The sequence below is a fragment of the Bubalus kerabau genome, chromosome 3 (genome assembly GCF_029407905.1).
Source record: "Bubalus kerabau isolate K-KA32 ecotype Philippines breed swamp buffalo chromosome 3, PCC_UOA_SB_1v2, whole genome shotgun sequence".
In the NCBI taxonomy this organism is placed as follows: Eukaryota; Metazoa; Chordata; class Mammalia; order Artiodactyla; family Bovidae; genus Bubalus; species Bubalus kerabau.
In genome coordinates, this window is record NC_073626.1 from 17,207,113 (window position 1) to 17,227,146 (window position 20,034).

Consider the following 20,034-nt stretch of genomic DNA (forward strand, 5'->3'; position numbering starts at 1 on the left):
ACCTTAACTGCTATTACAGATAAAATTTCCTTTTTTTTTTTTTTAAATTTTATTTTATTTTTAAACTTTACATAACTGTATTAGATTTGCCAAATATCAAAATGAATCCGCCATTGTGTTAAATTTTTTCTTTTAGAGAGAGCCTCATTCTAGGTAACATTCAAATAAATAGAAACGGGACTGATAAGTTAATTACCAAAAAAAAAAAAAAAACAAAAAACAAACACTGTTGAAGGATACAAAAGTATATAAATCACGCATCTTCTATATACTTCAAGACCCATTTTATTGGGATCTGGCATCTCAGACAGTAAAGTGTCTGCTTGCAGTATGGGAGAACTGTGTTCCATCCCTGGTCATGAAAATCCCTGGAAGAGGGCATTCAAACCACTCCAGTATTATTGCCTAGAGAATCCCCATGGACGGAGGAGCCTGGCGGCCTGCAGTCCAAGGGGTCATCAGTCCATGGGGTTGTAAAGTGTTTGACATGACTGAGCAACTATGCACAGCAAACTTCTCAAGGTGACATCCTGACATTTAGAAACAGTTTCTATCACTAGTGTGCTTAACTACAACTCCTGCTTTTCAATGGAAGATCAAAGATAAAAGTAATATTTCATAAGTCAAGTAATTATTTCTTTTTTTTCTTTTTTTTTCAAGTGGCTTTCTTTTTAATTTTATTTTATTTTTAAACTTTACATAATTGTATTAGTTTTGCCAAACATCAAAATGAATCCACCACAGGTATACATGTGTTCCCCATCCTGAACACTCCTCCCTCCTCCCTCCCCATACCCTCCCTCTGGGTCGTCCCAGTGCACCAGCCCCAAGCATCCAGTATCGTGCATCGAACCTGGACTGGCAACTCGTTTCATACATGATATTTTACATGTTTCAATGCCATTCTCCCAAATCTTCCTACCCTCTCCCTCTCCCACAGAGTCCATAAGACTGTTCTATACATCAATGTCTCTTTTGCTGTCTCGTACACAGGGTTATTGTTACCATCTTTCTAAATTCCATATATATGCTTTAGTATACTGTATTGGTGTTTTTCTTTCTGGCTTACTTCACTCTGTATAATAGGCTCCAGTTTCATCAACCTCATTAGAACTGATTCAAATGTGTTCTTTTTAATGGCTGAGTAATACTCCATTGTGTATATGTACCACTGCTTTCTTATCCATTCATCTGCTGATGGACATCTAGGTTGCTTCCATGTCCTGGCTATTACAAACAGTGCTGCGATGAACATTGGGGTACACGTGTCTCTTTCCCTTCTGGTTTCCTCAGTGTGTATGCCCAGCAGTGGGATTGCTGGATCATAAGGCAGTTCTATTTCCAGTTTTTTAAGGAATCTCCACACTGTTCTCCATAGTGGCTGTACTAGTTTGCATTCCCACCAACAGTGTAAGAGGGTTTCCTTTTCTCCACACTCTCTCCAGCATTTATTGCTTGTAGACTTTTGGATTGCAGCCATTCTGACTGGCATGAAATGGTACCTCATTGTGGTTTTGATTTGCATTTCTCTGATAATGAGTGATGTTGAGCCTCTTTTCATGTGTTTGTTAGCCATCTGTATGTCTTCTTTGGAGAAATGTCTATTTAGTTCTTTGGCCCAGTTTTTGATTGGGTCATTTATTTTTCTGGAATTGAGCTGCAGGAGTTGTTTGTATATTTTTGAGATTAGTTGCTTGTCAGTTGCTTCATTTGCTATTGTTTTCTCCCATTCTGAAGGCTGTCTTTTCACCTTGCTTATAGTTTTCTTTGTTGTGCAGAATCTTTTAATTTTTAATATGTAGAAAACTATAAAACACTAGTGAAAGAAATCAAAGAGGACACTAATAGATGGAGAAATATACCATGTTCATGGATTGGAAGAATCAGTATAGTGAATATGAGTATACTGCGCAAAGCAATCTATAGATTCAATGCAATTCCTATCAAGCTACCAATGGTATTTTTCACAGAGCTAGAACAAATAATTTCACAATTTTTGTGGAAATACAAAAAACCTCGAATAGCTAAAGCAATCTTGAGAAAGAAGAATGAAACTGGAGGAATCAACCTGCCTGACTTCAGGCTCTACTACAAAGCCACAGTCAGCAAGACAGTATGGTACTGGCACAAAGACAGAAATATAGATCAATGGAACAAAATAGAAAGCCCAGAGATAAATCCACACACCTATGGACACCTTATTTTTGAAAAAGCAGGCAAAAATATACAATGGAGAAAAGACAATCTCTTTAAGAAGTGGTGCTGGGAAAACTGGTCAACCACTTGTAAAAGAATGAAACTAGAGCACTTTCTAACACCATACACCAAAATAAACTCAAAATGGATTAAGGCTCTAAATGTAAGACCAGAAACTATAAAACTGCTAGAGGAGAACATAGCCCAAACACTCTCCGACATAAATCACAGCAGGATCCTCTATGACCTACCTCCCAGAATATTGGAAATAAAATGATTTTTTCTTAAAGCTAAGCTAGAGAAATACACTGTGGGATAGAGCAGATAAAGAGATCCAAACAGGGAAGCTGCCTAACCAATCGATACTCTTCTTTTCAGGAAAAAGAATAAAACCTCAGTTTGGAATCATGTTTTATACTGAGATTTGCATAATCTTTGGAAATGTAAATGATTTTCTACTCTAATTTCCTTTTCCAGTTGAGAAATCCAAGGCCTAGAGAAGTGAAGATAAGTTTAGAAGTCAAAGAGCAGTTATGTTAGGAATCTGATGAGAGCCCAGTGACAGGCCTTAGTGTCCAGTTGCTTCATCTTTAGGCTGATAGGCTGAAGATTGGGGTACCAGTTAATGGTGCCGTCTTCAGGCTGAATTGCTTTGATTTTGGGAAACTTCTATCTTTGCACTTAAGGTCCTCAACTGATTGCATAAAATCCACAGTCTATTGGTTTAAATGTTAATTACCTCTAAGAAAATATCTTCCGAGGTGGGCATGTCAAAGAACTACAATTGGAAAGAAATGTACAATTCTATGGAATAAGTTACCATGTGCCACTTTATTTGGAATTGTATATCTATGCTACCTGTTTCACATTCATGACCTTGGAAGGGAAAACAAGATTGACAATTTTTTCCCCCATTTAATCATGTCCAGTGTTTTAGTGCATGCAGGCTGCTGTTACAAAATGCCAGAGGCTGGGTGGTTTAGAAACCATGTAATATATCACAGTTCTGGAGGCTAGAAGTCCAAGATCAGGGTGCCAGCATAGTCAAATGAGTGAGGGACTCTTCCAGGACATATCCCTAAATAGAAGGGATGAGCAAGTATTTCAGGCCTCTTTCACAAGAGCCCTAATCTCACTCATGTGGGCTCTGTCCTCATGACCTAATCATTTTCCAATGCCCGCCCTCCTCCCCACCTCCTAAAATCATCACTTTGGGGATTAGACTTTCAACATATGAATTTTGGGAGAACAAGCATTTAGACCATGGCACCCAATGAGGAGACTGACTTGTCTAAGATAGCTCAATGCTTCATCCATACTGAATGCTCTGTGGTGCTGATAGGAAGCCAAGGACTAAGGAAGCAGCCCCAGGTGGAGCGTCTGAGATGGCAAACTCCTTGATGGATTTCACAACAGTATATGAGTATCTTGAGTCTTCCAGGGTTATCAGTCATTGAGCAATCCCCTCCCTCCTATACATGTTCCTATTTGAAATATGAGTTAATTACTGATTTCTTAGACAAGTACCAGTTGAACAACATGGAAACATCACGGCTATGCATATGAAAAAAAAGGGCCTTAGAGGGATACAAATTTAACTGTGGAAAGTACTCAAGACTTCATTCACTTCAGACAGCAATTACAAGTTTGGGGATCTCCCAAGACCATTCTTAGATTCCATAATCAGCTAGAACTCCAAGATCTCACTGAAAGCTGTTATACATGTGGTTATGGTTTATTCCAGATCTTTGATTTATTTTTAATTTATATTTGATTTTTCAGTTCAGTTCAGTCACTCATTCCTGTCTGACTCTTTGCAATCCCATGAACTGCAGCACGCCAGGACTCCCTGTCCATTGCCAACTCCCAGGGTTTACCCAAACTCATGTCCATCGAGTCGGTGATGCCATCCAGCCATCTCATCCTCTGTTGTCCCCTTCTCCTCCTTCCCCTAATCCCTCCCAGCATCAGGGTATTCTCCAATGTGTCAACTTTTCCCATGAGGTGGCCAAAGTATTGGAGTTTCAGCTTTAACATCAGTCCTTCCAATGAACATCCAGGATTGATCTCCTTTAGGATAGACTGCTTGGATCTCCTTGCAGTCCAAGGGACTCTCAAGATATTCTCCAACACCACAGTTCAAAAGCATCAATTCTTCAGTGCTCAGCTTTCTTCACAGTCCAACTATCACATCCATACATGACTACTGGAAAAACCATAGCCTTGGCTAGACAGACCTTTGTTGGGAAATTAATATCTCTGCTTTTGAATATGCTATCTAGGTTGGTCATAACTTTCCTTCCAAGGAGTAAGCTTCTTTTAATTTCATGGCTGCAAGCACCATCTGCAGTGATTTGGGAGCCCCCCAAAATAAAGTGTGACACTGATTCCATTGTTTCCCCATCTATTTCCCATGAGGTGATGGGACCAGATGCCATGATCTTCATTTTCTGAATGTTGAGCTTTAAGCTAACCTTTTCACTCTCCTCTTTCACTTTCATCAAGAGGCTTTTTAGTTCTTCACTTTCTGTCATAAAGTGGTGTCGTCTGCATATCTGAGATTATTGATATTTCTCCCTGCAATCTTGATTCCAGCTTGTGTTTCTTCCAGCCCAGCGTTTCTCATGATGTACTCTGCATATAAGTTAAATAAGCAGGGTGACAATATACAGCCTTGACGAACTCCTTTTCCTATTTGGAACCAGTCTGTTGTTCCATGTCCAGTTCTAACTGTTGCTTCCTGACCTGTCTATAGGTTTCTCAAGAGGCAGGCCAGGTGGTCTGGTATTCCCATCTCTTTCAGAATTTTCCACAGTTTATTGTGAATCACCCAGTCAAAGGCTTTGGCATAGTCAATAAAGCAGAAATAGATGTTTTTCTGGAACTCTCTTGCTTTTTCCATGATCCAGTGGATGTTAGCAATTTGATCTCTGGTTCTTCTTTCTTTTCTAAAACCATCATGAACATCTGGAATTTCACGGTTCACATATTGCTGAAGCCTGGCTTCAGAATTTTGAGCATTAATTTACTAGAATGTGAGATGAGTACAATTGTGCGGTAGTTGAATAGGGTAGGGAAGGCAATGGCACCTCACCCCAGGACTCTTGCCTGGAAAATCCCATGGACAGAGGAGCCTGGTAGGCTACAGTCCATGGGGTCACAAAGAGTCAGACATGACTCAGTGACTTCACTTTCACTTTCACTTTTCACTTTCACGCATTGGAGAAGGAAATGGCAACCCACTCCAGTGTTCATGCCTGGAAAATCCCAGGTACGGGGAGCCTGGTGGGCTACCGTCTATGGGGTCGCACAGAATCGGACACGACTGAAGCGACTTAGCAGCAGTAGCAGCAGGGTATGTAGACATTCAAAATTCTCCATTGCTTAGTGCATCAGGCACTCAAGGACCACCCTCAGTGAAGTCTTTCTCTATTGCTCAACCTACAGGTACCAGCATGGAGAAAGAGATAGCTCTACTCCACAGGCTTTGGAACCCTACTTTTATGGCCTCTTGGCTTTTCTTAAGACGCATTCCATGCATCAGATTTCCTCCATCCCATCCCACCTGGCTGACTCCCTTCGGTCCACAGGAGTCCTCATCCTGGGATCATTATGCAATCCCCATGGCTCCAGCTCCCAGCTTCCGTGGACACCAGTGGACTTACAACCCTGTCTGAGGTATGAAAGGCTGCAGCATGGCTTGTCTATGTGGTTCTCACTCCGTTCAGACTGTCACAGATTAGTTAGTTCACTCCCCATCAGCTTCAAATGACTCCCCCATCCCAGTGGATGGCCATGGATACAGGGATCTCTCCCCTGTGCTTCAGCTCCCTCTCTCCAAGGTGCAGGCTGGTCCCACTTGCTCTCCTCCTTCTTTCCCCTTCCTCCTTGTCCCTTCTTTCCTTTTGTCCTACAGAGTTCTATATGCATCCGGATATTCCTTCTCAGTAGGCAGGGAGTCCTGCCAGTATTCACCTGGTCTTCTATGAGAACTGCTGCATGTTTAGACATTCTTGATGCATTGGTGGAGAAAGGTGTACCCCACTTCCACCTACCCTCCGTCATCTTGTCCACCCCCATTTGTGCATGTATTAGAAATGAGTTTCCCTTTCTATTAACTAACCTTTCCATCATCACACATGTTTAATTTTTGCTTTTTGAGGAGAACACAGGTACGTTCCACTCTCTTCAGTTGAGTTAGTCATTCTGTACCGTCTGACTCTTTGAGACCCCATGGACTGCAGCACGCCAGGCTTCCCTATCCATCCTGACTCCCAGAGCTTACTCAAACTCATATCCATTGAGCTGGTATGCCACTAGATGATGTCCACTCTCTCAGATATTTTTTTTTGTGACTCCTTATAATTGAGATCTCATGGTATTTGTCTTTCTCTGACTTAGTTTATTTAGCTTAATGCCCTCTAGTTTCATCCATGTTGCCACAAATGGAAGGATTTCTTTTTTTCTAATGGATAAATAATATTTACCAATATATGTCACATCAAATTGTTTTAATCCATTCACCTGTTGAAAGATACTCAGGTTCTTCCTATACCAAGGCTACTGTGAATAATGCTGCAATGAACATGGGAATACAGATCTCTCTTTGAGACAATGATTTCATTTCCTTTGACTATATATCTAGAAGTGGGATAATGGATCACATAACAGTTCTCTTCTAAATTTCTTGAATAACCTCCACAGTATGTTTCCATGGGAGTTGCACTGGTATACATCCCTACCAACATTGCATAAGCACTCCTTTTTCTCCACATCCTCAATAACATCTGTCATTTCTTACATTTTTGGTACTAGCCATTCAAACAGGTATGAGGTGATATCCCTTGTGCTTTTGATCTGCATTTCCTTTGATTATTAGTGATGCTGAGCATCTTGTCATATACCTCTTGATCATCCATATGTCTTATTTGTGGGAAAATGTCTATTCTTTAAAGATGTAGCATACATTATGTTTACTATATTCCAATATATGAAACTCAGTTGCCTACCTATATATCAACAACAAACTATCAGAAAGTGGAATAAAGAAAACAATCCCATTTACTATTGCATCAGAAAAAGATAAAACAGTTAGAAATAAACAAGCAAGGTGTTGAAAGATTTTATGCAAAACCTTTAAGACATTGATAAGAGAAATTTTAAAAGAGTTAAAGATATGTAAAGTTAGGTTGTCTATTCAATGTGTTTCTTAAGGTAGGATTTCAATTACTTTAAACTTCCCTCTTATAACTGCTTTTGTTGCATCCTATAGGTTTTAGATCATCGTGTTTTCATTGTTCTTTGTTTCTAGGAATGTTTTGATTTCCCTTATTTCTTCAGTAACCTTTTCATTATTTAGAAATGTGTTGTTTAGTCACCATGTGTGTGTGTTCATTAAAGTTGTTTTTTTCCTATAATTGATATCTAGTCTCATAGTGCTGTGGTCAGAGAAAATTCTTGATATAATTTCAATTTCCTTAAATTTACTGAGGTTTGATTGTGACCCAAGATGAGGAAAATGTTCTATGTGCACTTGAGAAGAAAATATATTCTGCATTTGGATGGAATATACTGAAGATATCCATTAGGTCTGTTTGCTCTAATATTTCCTTTTAGGCTTATGTTGGAGAAGGCAATGGTACCCCACTCCAGTACTCTTGCCTGGAAAATCCCATGGACGGAGGAGCCTGGTGGGTTGCAGTCCATGGGGTCGCGAGGAGTCGGACACAACTGAGTGACTTCACTTTCACTTTTCACTTTCATGCATTGGAGAGGGAAATGGCAACCCACTCCAGTGTTCTTGCCTGGAGAATCCCAGGACTAGGGAGCCTGGTGGGCTGCCATCTATGGGGTCGCACAGAGTCGGACACGACTGAAGTGAATTAGCAGCAGCCACAGGCTTATGCTTCCTTATGAATTTTCTGTTTTGTTGATCTGTCCATTTGTAGAGGTGTGGTGTTAACATGCCCTACTATTGTTGTGTTACCATCAATTTACCCTTTGAGTCAGTTTGTGTTTAACTTATGTATTGAGGTGGTCCTATGTTGGGTACATAAATAGTTAAAATTGTTATGTCTTTTTCTTGGACTGATCCCTTGATTATTTGGTAGTGTCCTTCTTTATCTCTTATAATTGTTTTGATTTTAAGGTTTATTTTTTTCTGATATGAGAATTGTTAATGTGGCTTTCTTTTGATTTCCATTTGCATGGAATATCTTTTTCCATCCTCTCACTTTCAGTCTGTGTGTGTCTAGGACTAAAGTGGGTATCTTGTAGACAGCGTATATATAGGTCTTGTTTTTGTATCCATTCAGCCAGTCTGTGTCTTTTGGTAAGAATGGCAGAAGATAATAGCAAATAAAACAACTGATAAAGGATTGCTTTCCAAAATACAAGCATCTCAAACAACTCAGTCATCAAAAGCAAAGGCAAGAACTGCAAAAATAAACTAGTGAGACCACATCAAACTCAAAGCCTTCTGCATAGTAAAAGAAGCCATCAATAAAATGAAATGGCAACATATGAAGTGAAAAAAAGATATTTGCAATTCACATATTTGGTAAGGGTTTCATATCCAAGTTCATATAAGAGACTCATGCAACTCAGTAGGAAAATAAATCAAGCAACCCAAATTATTAAATGAGCAAAGAAAGAGTAAGTGTTTGAAAAATCTGAAGATTAGACTGTAGATGACAGACACTGTAAGTTTTTCCTTCCAGAACAAAAGCCTGTGTCTTCCTGGCATTACATTCTTAATTTCCAATCACCTGTTTGGTGATTGCAGTTCACAGTATACATCCTTCACTCAATAGCAATCACCCTATACTGAGCTATATGTGCTAAAAATAGTCCTGCTGCTACTGCTAAGTCATGTCAGTCATGTCTGACTCTGTACAACCCCATAGATGGCAGCCCACCAGGCTCCCATCCCTGGGATTCTCCAGGCAAGAACACTGGAGTGGGTTGCCATTTCCTTCTCCAGTGCATGAAAATGAAAAATGAAAGTGAGTTGCTCAGTCGTCTCTGACTCTTCGCCACCCCATGGACTGTAGCCACCAGGCTCCTCTGTCTATGGGATTTCCCAGGCAAGAGTACTGGAGTGGGTTGCCAATGCCTTCTCCGAAGAATAGCCCTAATAACTGTAAAAAACTAATAATTACATACTTAATCTTGAGGCATCTAAAATCCAAGTTGATTTTCAGAATTTTCCACTGCATTGTTTTCTACATTCTATTTCAAAATTGAAACAACTAGTAAGGAAAAATGAGTAGGGGACCTCAATTACATGGATAGGAAGTCATTTTAAACTGGGAGCATTACTGGATTATAATTTGGGGGAATGCATTATTACTAATACTATTGTAATTTTATTCCCTTTAATTCTCTGGTATACTAGGTTGATATTTATTAAAATAGTAATAGAGCCACTATGGAGAACAGGGTGGAGATTCAGTAAAAACTGGAAATAGAACTGCCATATGACCTAGCAATCCCACTGCTGGGCATACACACTGAGGAAACCTGAACTGAAAGAGACACATGTACCCCAGTGTTCATCGCAGCACTGTTTATAATAGCCAGGACATGGAAGCAACCTAGATGCCCATCACCAGATGAATGGATAAGAAAGCTGTGGTACATATACACAATGGAGTATTACTCAGCCATTAAAAAGAATACATTTGAATCAGTTCTAATGAGGTGGATGAAACTGGAGCCTATTATACAGAGTGAAGTAAGCCAGAAAGAAAAACACCAATACAGTATGCTAATTGGAAACAATTATTCTCTTTCTGCGGAAAGTATTTGAAAGTTGTATGTTAATTCTTTTAGGTCAATCAAGGAGCACACAGTAGAGTAGACAGCTAATAAAAAGCAGAGCTAAAGGTTTCTATTAAATTCACATTGTTCTTTTACTCACTAGTTTTTGCTTCATCCTCCATTTTTGACTGTCCATTTTTTTTATAACTCTTTCAAGTAATCTCTTGAAATGTTCATAACTTTCACTAAAGATTAGTTTTTCTCTATCAATGTGTTAGCTAGATTTTTCTACTCTTATTATTCTCAGTCCATTGCTAGTACTTCCTATAGCTTTATGCCATGTTTTTCTGATGTACCATTTTGTCGCCATAAACAACATTGTATTCTACACCTGGGATGAACACTAAGCTTCTTGGTGTATGGATTCAGAGATAAGTCAGAGTCATAACTGTATTACTCCTTATAAGGCAATATATTGTCTCTAACCCACAGTAAACAAGATATTAAATGGTTAAATATAGGTGCATGCATGCATTCTAAGTCACCTCAGTTGTGTCCAACTCTTTGCAACCCTACTGACTGTAGCCCAACAGGCTCCTCTCCTGGATTCACCAGGAGAAGAATACTGGAGTATGCTGCTGTACCCTCTTGCAAGGGATGCTCCTCACCTAGGGATCAAACCTGAGTCTTCTTATATCTCCAGCATTGGCAGGTGTTCTTTACCATTACTGTCATCTGGGAAGCACCAAGTATTGGTAAAAATGTACTATATTTGATTCAAATACAAAAAAATTAAAAAAAAGATAATGATTAAATAGAGAAGGGAAAAGATTGAACTTAGCAAAGTTAGATGTAAAACCATTTTTATAGAGACAATGCATAGAAAAAGTAGGAAAAGAATGACTTTCAAATTTTGTGATGCCCCCCTCCCCCCCATTAAAAAATTACAGTCTATCAAACATGTTAATGTTCTGGTAATGGGTTCATCTACTGAATACCCAACAACCATAACTAATTGCCTGATCACTTTCAGGATGAAAAATATGCCCAGGGCAAACTGGAGTATATCAATGCAACCAATTGCAATGCATTGGTTGCAAATGCAATGCAACCAATGCAACACTGCCACACCAATTCCCTCCATACTCCTGAAGAAAGAGAAAAAGCCCAACAGATGAACATGAGTCTTTCCCCTGGGTTTTTCACCAGATCAAATGAGACAGTATGTAGTTTACCAGGCCTCAGATTGTTAGAGGTATGGTAACTGTACATGCAGAAAAAGGTGGAGGAACCGTAAGTAGTTGAAGAGAAATTATATTATGCAGTTGATGAAGCATGAGTGAAATCAAGGGATGACTAAAGATCTGTTATATTGTAATCTATAAATTGTCCATGCAGACAACTTTAGTTCAACCAGTGCATTAGACACAGGATTTCAGCTATTATACTGTACAAAAATAAGAAATGAATGGGAACTTCCATGTGTAAAATATAAGATTGCAAAATTCATGAATATGTAAGAAACACACCCCATTTTGAGTACTCCCTGTTACTAGTGACTCGTACGTGGGAGTCCTATACTGCACCACCCGAACCACCACGTCTGCCTTTCAAGGCTCTCCTGATTCTGCTTCTACTTCTCTGATACCTCCTTCACTCGTCATTTGCAATGACTCTTCTGTCACTTTTTATTCTTAACTTGTAAGTTCCCCCCACAATGGCCTATAAAACATTGCTTTGCTTCTCATGGCCACAACAATTGCCTCTGTTCTGAGGACAACACAGTTTACGTATCAAGCCTCAATCATTTATGGCAGCTCCAAATTTTCACCATTATAATCTCTCCTTTCTGATTTCCTGCATTATCCTTCGTTCTAACATTATTTAAAATATATTCACATGCATCCCCCATTAAAATACTCTCTTCTCTCTCTACAACTTTCTTAATGTTACCAGCATTCTTTTCCTCTGTTAAGCTCATTAGTAATGAGGATAAGGTCAAAAAGGAGGAGGAGGAGGGATTTTTCAATAAGCTTAAATTTAAAGTTTATTGAGTTACTACATGACCATACATTTTACTCAGCACTTTATGTGCATTAGTATATTTAATCCTACTCAGTTCTCTGTTCTGTACCACTAAAACAGTTCATGGCTGTAAAGAAATCAAGCATATTAACTAGAGATTTTCAGCCCCTGGTATTTTCATGCTTAATTCTGCTAGTAGTAGTGAACTAGAGGGGGAAACCCTCCATTGTGAATCCCACTGATGCTGTTACTAAAGACAACGCTGTGCCATTTTCTGCCTGGACACATGTCAACAAAACAGACTCTTCTGATATCAGCAGGGGGCTGGTGTGGGATCAGCTGAGGAGAGAAGACTGTTTAGGAAAGTCACGTCTTTTCATTGTCTCTTTGTTGTAATATCATAAAACAAATTACTGACCAAAAATCAATACGAATGACTCATCTGATTCATTAATACGAATGAATCACTGGGTGACAATGATGTGGGCACAGGTGGAATCCCTCTTTCCTGGGTCAGGCACTGCAGCACATACTGACTTGCCATAAATACTTAGATTCTCTCATGCAAATATACACAACATAAAAGAACTCAGTGAGTGGGTGGTAAAATTTCAGAGGAAAAAAGAAAATTCTTTATGTTATAAGTTGGAATGCATCAGAAGAATTAGTTCCTAAAATAACTCCTGGAATATTCTCTGAATCATCTAGTCAAGGGCCTGTAGTGTGTGAAAGAAGTCTCAGATGCTATCCTATGAAGCGCCAGAGACAATATTAAAAAATCATACAAACGTCAAGCACTCATAGAGAGGCAATTCAGCCAGGCGAGCATGCTGCAGAGGGCTTTCTTGCTTTGTTCATGAATGAAAAAGGTGACCTCTGTAATGCGTAAGGAGTTTGGAAATATCTCATTGTGTAAGAAAAAGGTTCATGACTTCTATATTCTAGAGTGCTACTACATAAAGCAGGAGCCTAGTCATTCATAGTGATAGATTCTCCTGTAAAGGAATAAGAATTTTACTGCAATTTTTGACATGGGCAGCCTTCCCTGCATTGCACACAATTCCACCAAAAGCTTGCCTCTTCCTGGGCACACGTGGTTGAAATATTTTCAAGAGTAAGAGAACTAGAGAACAGAATTTCCAAGATCAGCATTTTCTTCAAAATATCCCAGGACATCTGCTATTGAAGGTCCACTTGTCTTCTTTCTCTGTTCTCCTCAAATCAACGGATGAGAGTGGAAAGGAAGAAAAGAGAAAGTTTAAACTAGAGTTATGTTTCTACTTTTTAGATTCCTAAGAGTTTTCTCATAGGCTGGCTCCAAAATCCATATCTATAGAGTTTAATTATTCATATGTCTTCCCCAAATTTTAATTTGATAATTAGAAGGGACAAAAAAAAGCAAATACTTATAAAATGAATTAAGAGGTCATTATCTATTGGGTATTCAGGTTATTTTTCCAGTCAAGTGAAAGATGTTGGAAGCTCGCACTTACTGGGCAAAACTTCCAATCCTGAATTTCAGAGATGAAGAAAGGAGTCCTTTTGTATTTTATATCCTGTTCCGGTGCCTGTGAGGAGATACACGTAAAATTGACATTTACACCAGGATCCTGATGTGCCGAATCACCAACACGTGCTAAATCCAAGTCCATCCCATCCAGCTCTGAGGCAGTCATAATGATCTATCCCATAGCAAGCTTCTTTGAAATTTAAGCATTTTAATGCATGCTCTGTGAAATGGGTCGCCTCTTAAAAAAATAAACACAGACCCTATAGAGAGGTCAAAATCTAACACGGCAATTTGTTAACATTTCTTTTCTTCATTTAATAGAAAATCAAAAGAAAATCCACCCCTACAATTGACAGAATGAAGCTCCTATTAAAGTTAGTCACAAATAGCAGAACCTGGCATTAAAAAGAAGACCATTAAGAGATTATGTAAGAATCACAGCCAGTTATTCTGGGTCAAGTTATTAGAATCAAAGATTTAGATAATTGTTCATGGTTCTGGTGATGCTACTAAGAAGACTGAATACTCAGGTTTCTTGATGAAAGCCAGCCATGAACTGTCAGCCAACTATCACAGTGTTACACCAGACAAGATAAGTGCTTTGCACCTTTGTATAAATAGCATGAGGTTTACTGAACTGTCTAAAGATTGTTAGGATGCTGTCTTAGTCCTTCTGGCTTGCTATAACAAAATATCACAGGCTTAAAAACAATGCAAATGGATTTCCACAGCATGGTCATGCAGGGTCCTTTCTGGTCACACACTTCTTCTGTATCCTCACATGGGGGGAGGGCTCGGGAGCTCTGTGTGTCTCTTATATGTAAAAGCACTCATCTCATTGAAGAGGCTCCATTCTTATAACTCCATCATTTCACAAAGGCACCGTCTATGGATGCCATACCATGGGAATCAGAATTACATCATATGAAGTTTCTGGGGGACACAAATGTTGAGACCATAGCAGATACAAATGTGAACTGGCTCTTCCTCCTGCAGTGGCTGTCGTCACCCACACTCCACTGCACCCTCATTTCCTGCATCACCTTGCAGCCATTCCATACATTCTATCACTCTGAATTTCACAAGTCCAGGTCAGTCAAGTGTCAACTTCATCTCATATTCAGTCTATTCAATGTTTCCCTCTCCCCTGCTGAGGCCCAGGGGACCTACCAGGAAACGTAGATGTCTCCATTTTTGCAAGGTTCCTTCTCTCTCCCTCTCTGGATCTTCATTCCTTGGGCCATGTTGGAACAGGGGCGATGGTAATGAGATGGGAAAGTTCTGACATCACTGACTTACATGGTGCTGTTGTAGCCTTCTCTTGGTCCAGACGAACTGATCAGAAATTCCCCCTGACTGACAAGTCTTTCCCTTGTGATTTTCTGGGACATTCACAAGTTGGGGGTCCCCAAATTCATAGTTTCCCTTTTAATCAAGGGAAATGTTCTGGAACCACAGCTCCCCACCTGCAGTAGTCACCACAGCCTCTCTGTTCCCCTCACTCTGCAAGCACCATGTGGAGAAAATTAAGCAGCCCACAGTCAGCTGCCTACTAACCGACCCAGAGGAACCCCATGTATCATAAACATTCTGAACAATTGAATGGCAGATATACTGGTGTTCATCTGTCCCCCACCTGAGGCCTATGGACAATTGTCCTACTGGTCACCTAGACACCGAGTAGACCAGAAAGCCAGATTTAAAACACATTTATCTGAGAAGTGAGATACCATTCTTTCTTCCTTTTAGTGTAACTATTCTTGTCATTAATTATATGCCTTTATAAACATGCCCTAGTAGGTACCTGAATTATAAAATCAATAGACTGAATTATAAAATCAAATAGACTGAGTCTCTACTGAGACTGGAGCAGTGTGACTGGATTAGGGATGCTCAGCTTGTTCAACAGCCTCCAAACAACCTGGGATGAGGGCCAATCTCTTGACTGGCTCTGCTAAGAAGTCAGCTATGTTGCTGGGCTGGTGTTGCAGCATCTTTAGGGCTTTAGCAGTAATTCTTGGTAAAGAAAATGGGAAATAAAAAGGTAGAAGGGAAAGGGGGATGAATAAGAGAGAAGGAAGAGAAAACAGAAGGAAGGAAAAGCAGCAAAGGGAAAGTGAATCTAGGACTTGGGTAGTGAAGGATGAAATGTTGTTAGAACAATTTATTTTTAAGGACCCTAATATATAATGTTTTTTTAATATCCTAAGAGCAAATATCTCATATTCCCTTTTATTTCCATTTTCCCTTCTCTCCTCTTTTTTTCTGAAATTGTTCTTTATATTAGGAGTATCCCTTTGTTTTTACTAATGGCCATAGTTCTAGAGATGAACAAAGCTTGGCAAATCTTCAGGGCAGAATCCAGCCAAATTATCTTCTTTTAGGCAAGGACACCTTTCACCCACATACAGGAACACTGTCCAGCAAAACCAATCTCTTCCCTCATAGCCAGGGTTATTCTTGCCTGAGTCCTGCCCCTGCCTCTACCTGGGATGACCCAAACCTTTCAGAACATGACAGAATACTCTGACCCAAAGCAATCTATCAATCCCTCCTTTGGCTCCTTCATGCATGTAAAGTGTCAGCTTTCTTGAATTTTCACTTTCTTCTTCCAGAAGGTAAAAGACCATGAAAAAACCTTGTAAGCACTTTCTAAGTCATTTACTGACCAAAACATCTAATTGTATTGTGTTACTTGCTTAACTTTCTTTCCTTCAATGTCTAGATATTTCCAGCAGAGGATGGTATTTATTAGAGGGAAAATTTGGCAATAATGGGAACAATGCAATTTGAAGAAACATATACTCACCAATAGACCACACACTTCTTCATGTATTTGTCTCATAAAATTTATTTCAACCATATATTTAAGACTTTACATCAAGAACAGAGGTGGTGACATTGAGAGTGCTCTCCTTGCTTGACTGTGACATATAAACTGTGCCGGGAGCCGGCGAGAGACATTCCACTCGTGACAAAGATCATGAGGAAGGGGGCTCAGCATACGCAAAGGCGGGATCGAGCCTCGGGAGTGCCCCCGGATATTCTCGAGCATCTACCCCCCAAAAAACCAGAGTCTGCCTACTTTATTGCTTTGTGCTCTCACCTCTGACTTTACTGGGGGCTGTCCCCCACCACCATCTCACTCTCTCTGTCAAAGAGTTAACTTACAGCTCCAATTAATAAAGTTCCTGGGCAATTAGGAGTGTTTAAATCCAAACCCCTCAGATGGCTCTCTAACTCGCCTGACAAGTTTACCCGGACACCTACAGCTATGCATACGATTGTTTACAGTCTCCCAGCCTCCAGAGGCACGGGAAGCTTAAGATATTCAAATAGCTTAGAGCCTCTCAGAGAATTAGAAACTGTCAGAATAAAACTAGTAAAAGATTTCATTGATGAGCCAATGTTTGTTGCCAAGTTTTCACATCCCCTGAATTGTATCCTTGAATGTGCATTAATTAATATAGTTGGTATGTAGAAAAAATAAGTAGTGGCCTGGTGTTAGTAACTTTAGACCCTTAAGGTAGTAAATTCTTTCCTTTGTAAACCCATTACACATCCACCCTATAGGAACGTAATCTTATCTTCGGAAGATGGCGCCAAACCTTAAAATAATTACTCTTAGAGAAAATAAGTCTTTGTTGATGAGTGCTTGTCAAGAGTCATAAAATGTTAATAGGCCTCTGGCCAGAAGATGATGTAAATCACCTAAACCATTTGTATACGATAAATCTGCAGGAAAGAAACCCTGGTTTTTGATAAGCATCAAAGACTGCTGATTTTGCATCCCCTATTATCCTCTATGTGTAACTTAGGGTATAAAAGCCCCTGTTGAAAATAAAGCTATGGGCCTTGCTCACCAACGCTTGGTCTCCCCATGTCATTCTTCCCTTTAACTTCTAGCTGAGTGTCCATCTGGAGCGTGGATATCCTCTGCGACCATTTATTTGCCTGGGCTTCTAAGACCCACTCGAGAAGGTGTCTAAGGTGGGGCACCTTCCGCTATTCGAGAGGGCGCCTGCGGCCTCCGTGGTCAGAGCTAACCTGGTGTCACGGGTTATATTGATTTTCTGCGTAAACCAAGCCACTCAGCTTCTTTTCTCCACTGAATTTTCCTACTGAGCTATCCTCATTCTATTCCTCTTTATTATCTCTAATTAACATTTGAATAGGTCGCCTAGCCGTCTCTCCTTCGAATACCCTGGATCAGCCGGGGCTGGTCCCCGGCAAAACTGAATACTGTAGATTTCAGACAATATTGAACAGAGCCATAGATATTCTATAGAGTCAATCAGGGATAGTCAAAGTGGGGATATTTGGACAGAATTTAACAATCACTCCCTTGCTATCCAGAAAGCATATATTTTCCCCTCTTTTACAGGTTTCCATGTAAGATTACATTTGAAGAAATGGCCCTGCTATATCAAGAATAGTAGCAGTGGTTACCGAATGGAAAAAAATGAAGAACCTTTGAAGTTCACTGACCTTATAGATTAGTAAATCACATGTCATGGATACAGTGAGGACTTAAACTGAGGTTTAAAAAAATCTTTATTTTCCAGAAATAGGCCTTCATGTTGTGGAGAAGGAGAGGGTGATATAAACACACAAATTGTTATATTACATGGTAGAGTGAAGAAGAATAAGATGTGAGGTCAACACGGTGCTACAGTGGATTGAAATAAAGCTAGGAGCCATCTGAATAGTCATAGGAGTGACACAAATAAGTTGGCTTTATGATGGAGTTTTGAAAGGTTGCTGGGATGTTGAGTGCAAAAATTAGGAAAACAGTCGATCTGTCAATTCAGTTAGGATTATCTTATGAAGTAAGGATCTCTGACATCCTAGATCAAGGCAGTTGAGATATTAAAATGTATAGCATTATAAGGTATCAGTGAATAATCAAGTCTGACAAAAACACAAGAAATGTTCATTTCTTACCATTCATGTTTTATCTCTCATGATTGTGCTCCCATGATATACTGTATATATTATTGTAGGGTTAGAATGGAGAAATACTTGTATGGATTTTTATGCATTAGGGGGAATCATATATGCCAATTTGGAGAGTTTGTCTTTATTCTACAAAACAACAGGAAACCAAGAATATTTAGTCCAAGAGAGCAGAATGTCCAGAATTAGAAAAGAGAAACTTTAATTGGATTGAGGAGTTGTGGCTCTTGGGGCTGGTAGAGAAAGAAAAAGAGACCAGAAAGAGCTGGGGATATTATGACACTAAAAATCAAAGAGGGCTCTGCCAAGTGAAAAGGCACAAAGGATGTGAGAGATACAGGAAATGAAATAGACCCTGACCACATGCAAGGAATGAGGGAGACATAAGAGTCAAAAAAGTCATCCGACAATATGGAACTAGTTGAGTAAATAAATAACTGAAAAGTTAGAGAGAAGGGAGGAGATAAATTAAGGTTTTACCAAAAGCATCTGAGCTATATTTTCCTGTATTTCATCAACTTAGTACCAGAAATTACCAAAAAATGTTAAGGTTCTGCAGCAAATTATAGAAATAAGTACTTTAAAGAGCCTCTGCTAGACCCTATGGAACACCAGAACCAAAGCATGACTACCCAGTGATAACAAGCAGCAAGTCACTAGTCACTTTCAACAGTTAAATAAGACATACATTGTAAAGCATAGAGGATGAATGGAAATAAAATGGAAACAACCCATACCATTACAGAGCCAGCCTAAACAATACCTAAAACCCAAATAAACTAGAGGTAATGGTCTCCTTAATCATGTGTCCACTTTCTCCAAGAGTTTCTCATTCCTTTTGTCTGAATTTTCCCTTCTTTATTAACCCTTCATTGCCTTACTCTCAGCAGATGGTCAGATAATCTCAAAATAAATAATTAAACAGTGTTCACTCCTAATATATATTTGTATTGATGGACTCTTCAAACTGAAAAGCTTCCTAATCCCCTGAAAGTAAAACTCTAATATTGGAAGGACTCCTTCCCAGCCTCTTTCCAAAATGCCCAGTGGGCAGCAATTGCGAGTCTAGCTACTTAGATGTCTTCTGCTGTAAGTATAACCTGTTTGGATAGTGAAGACAGGAAATGGATGAGGAACTGAACAATGTCAAGAAAGAAATGCATGGACAAGTGGAAAAGATACCATAAGCTGTAAACACCAATCTCTGCCTGCACACCATACCATGTGTGATGGGAGGCAGGTGGGCCTAATCAGGTATGGATTTTTCAAGAAAGCTCTATATGAGTTGGCACTGAGAAACCTGATTCAACTCAACTGTTTTAACATGATTCTTTGATTCTAAGACTCTAAGCCACTTGTCTCATTTAACTGCACTAAGTGAAAAAGGGAATATACTTATTGCCTATTTGAACACTGCTAAGAGATTATAAAAGTTCTCATCACAAGAAGAAAATTGTACTATTTCTAGTGACAGATGTTCACCAGACTTATTGCGGTTATCATTTTGCAATATATATAAAATAATTACGTTGTACACCTGAAACCAAAATAACAGTATATTCAATATTATCTATGTATAATGATAC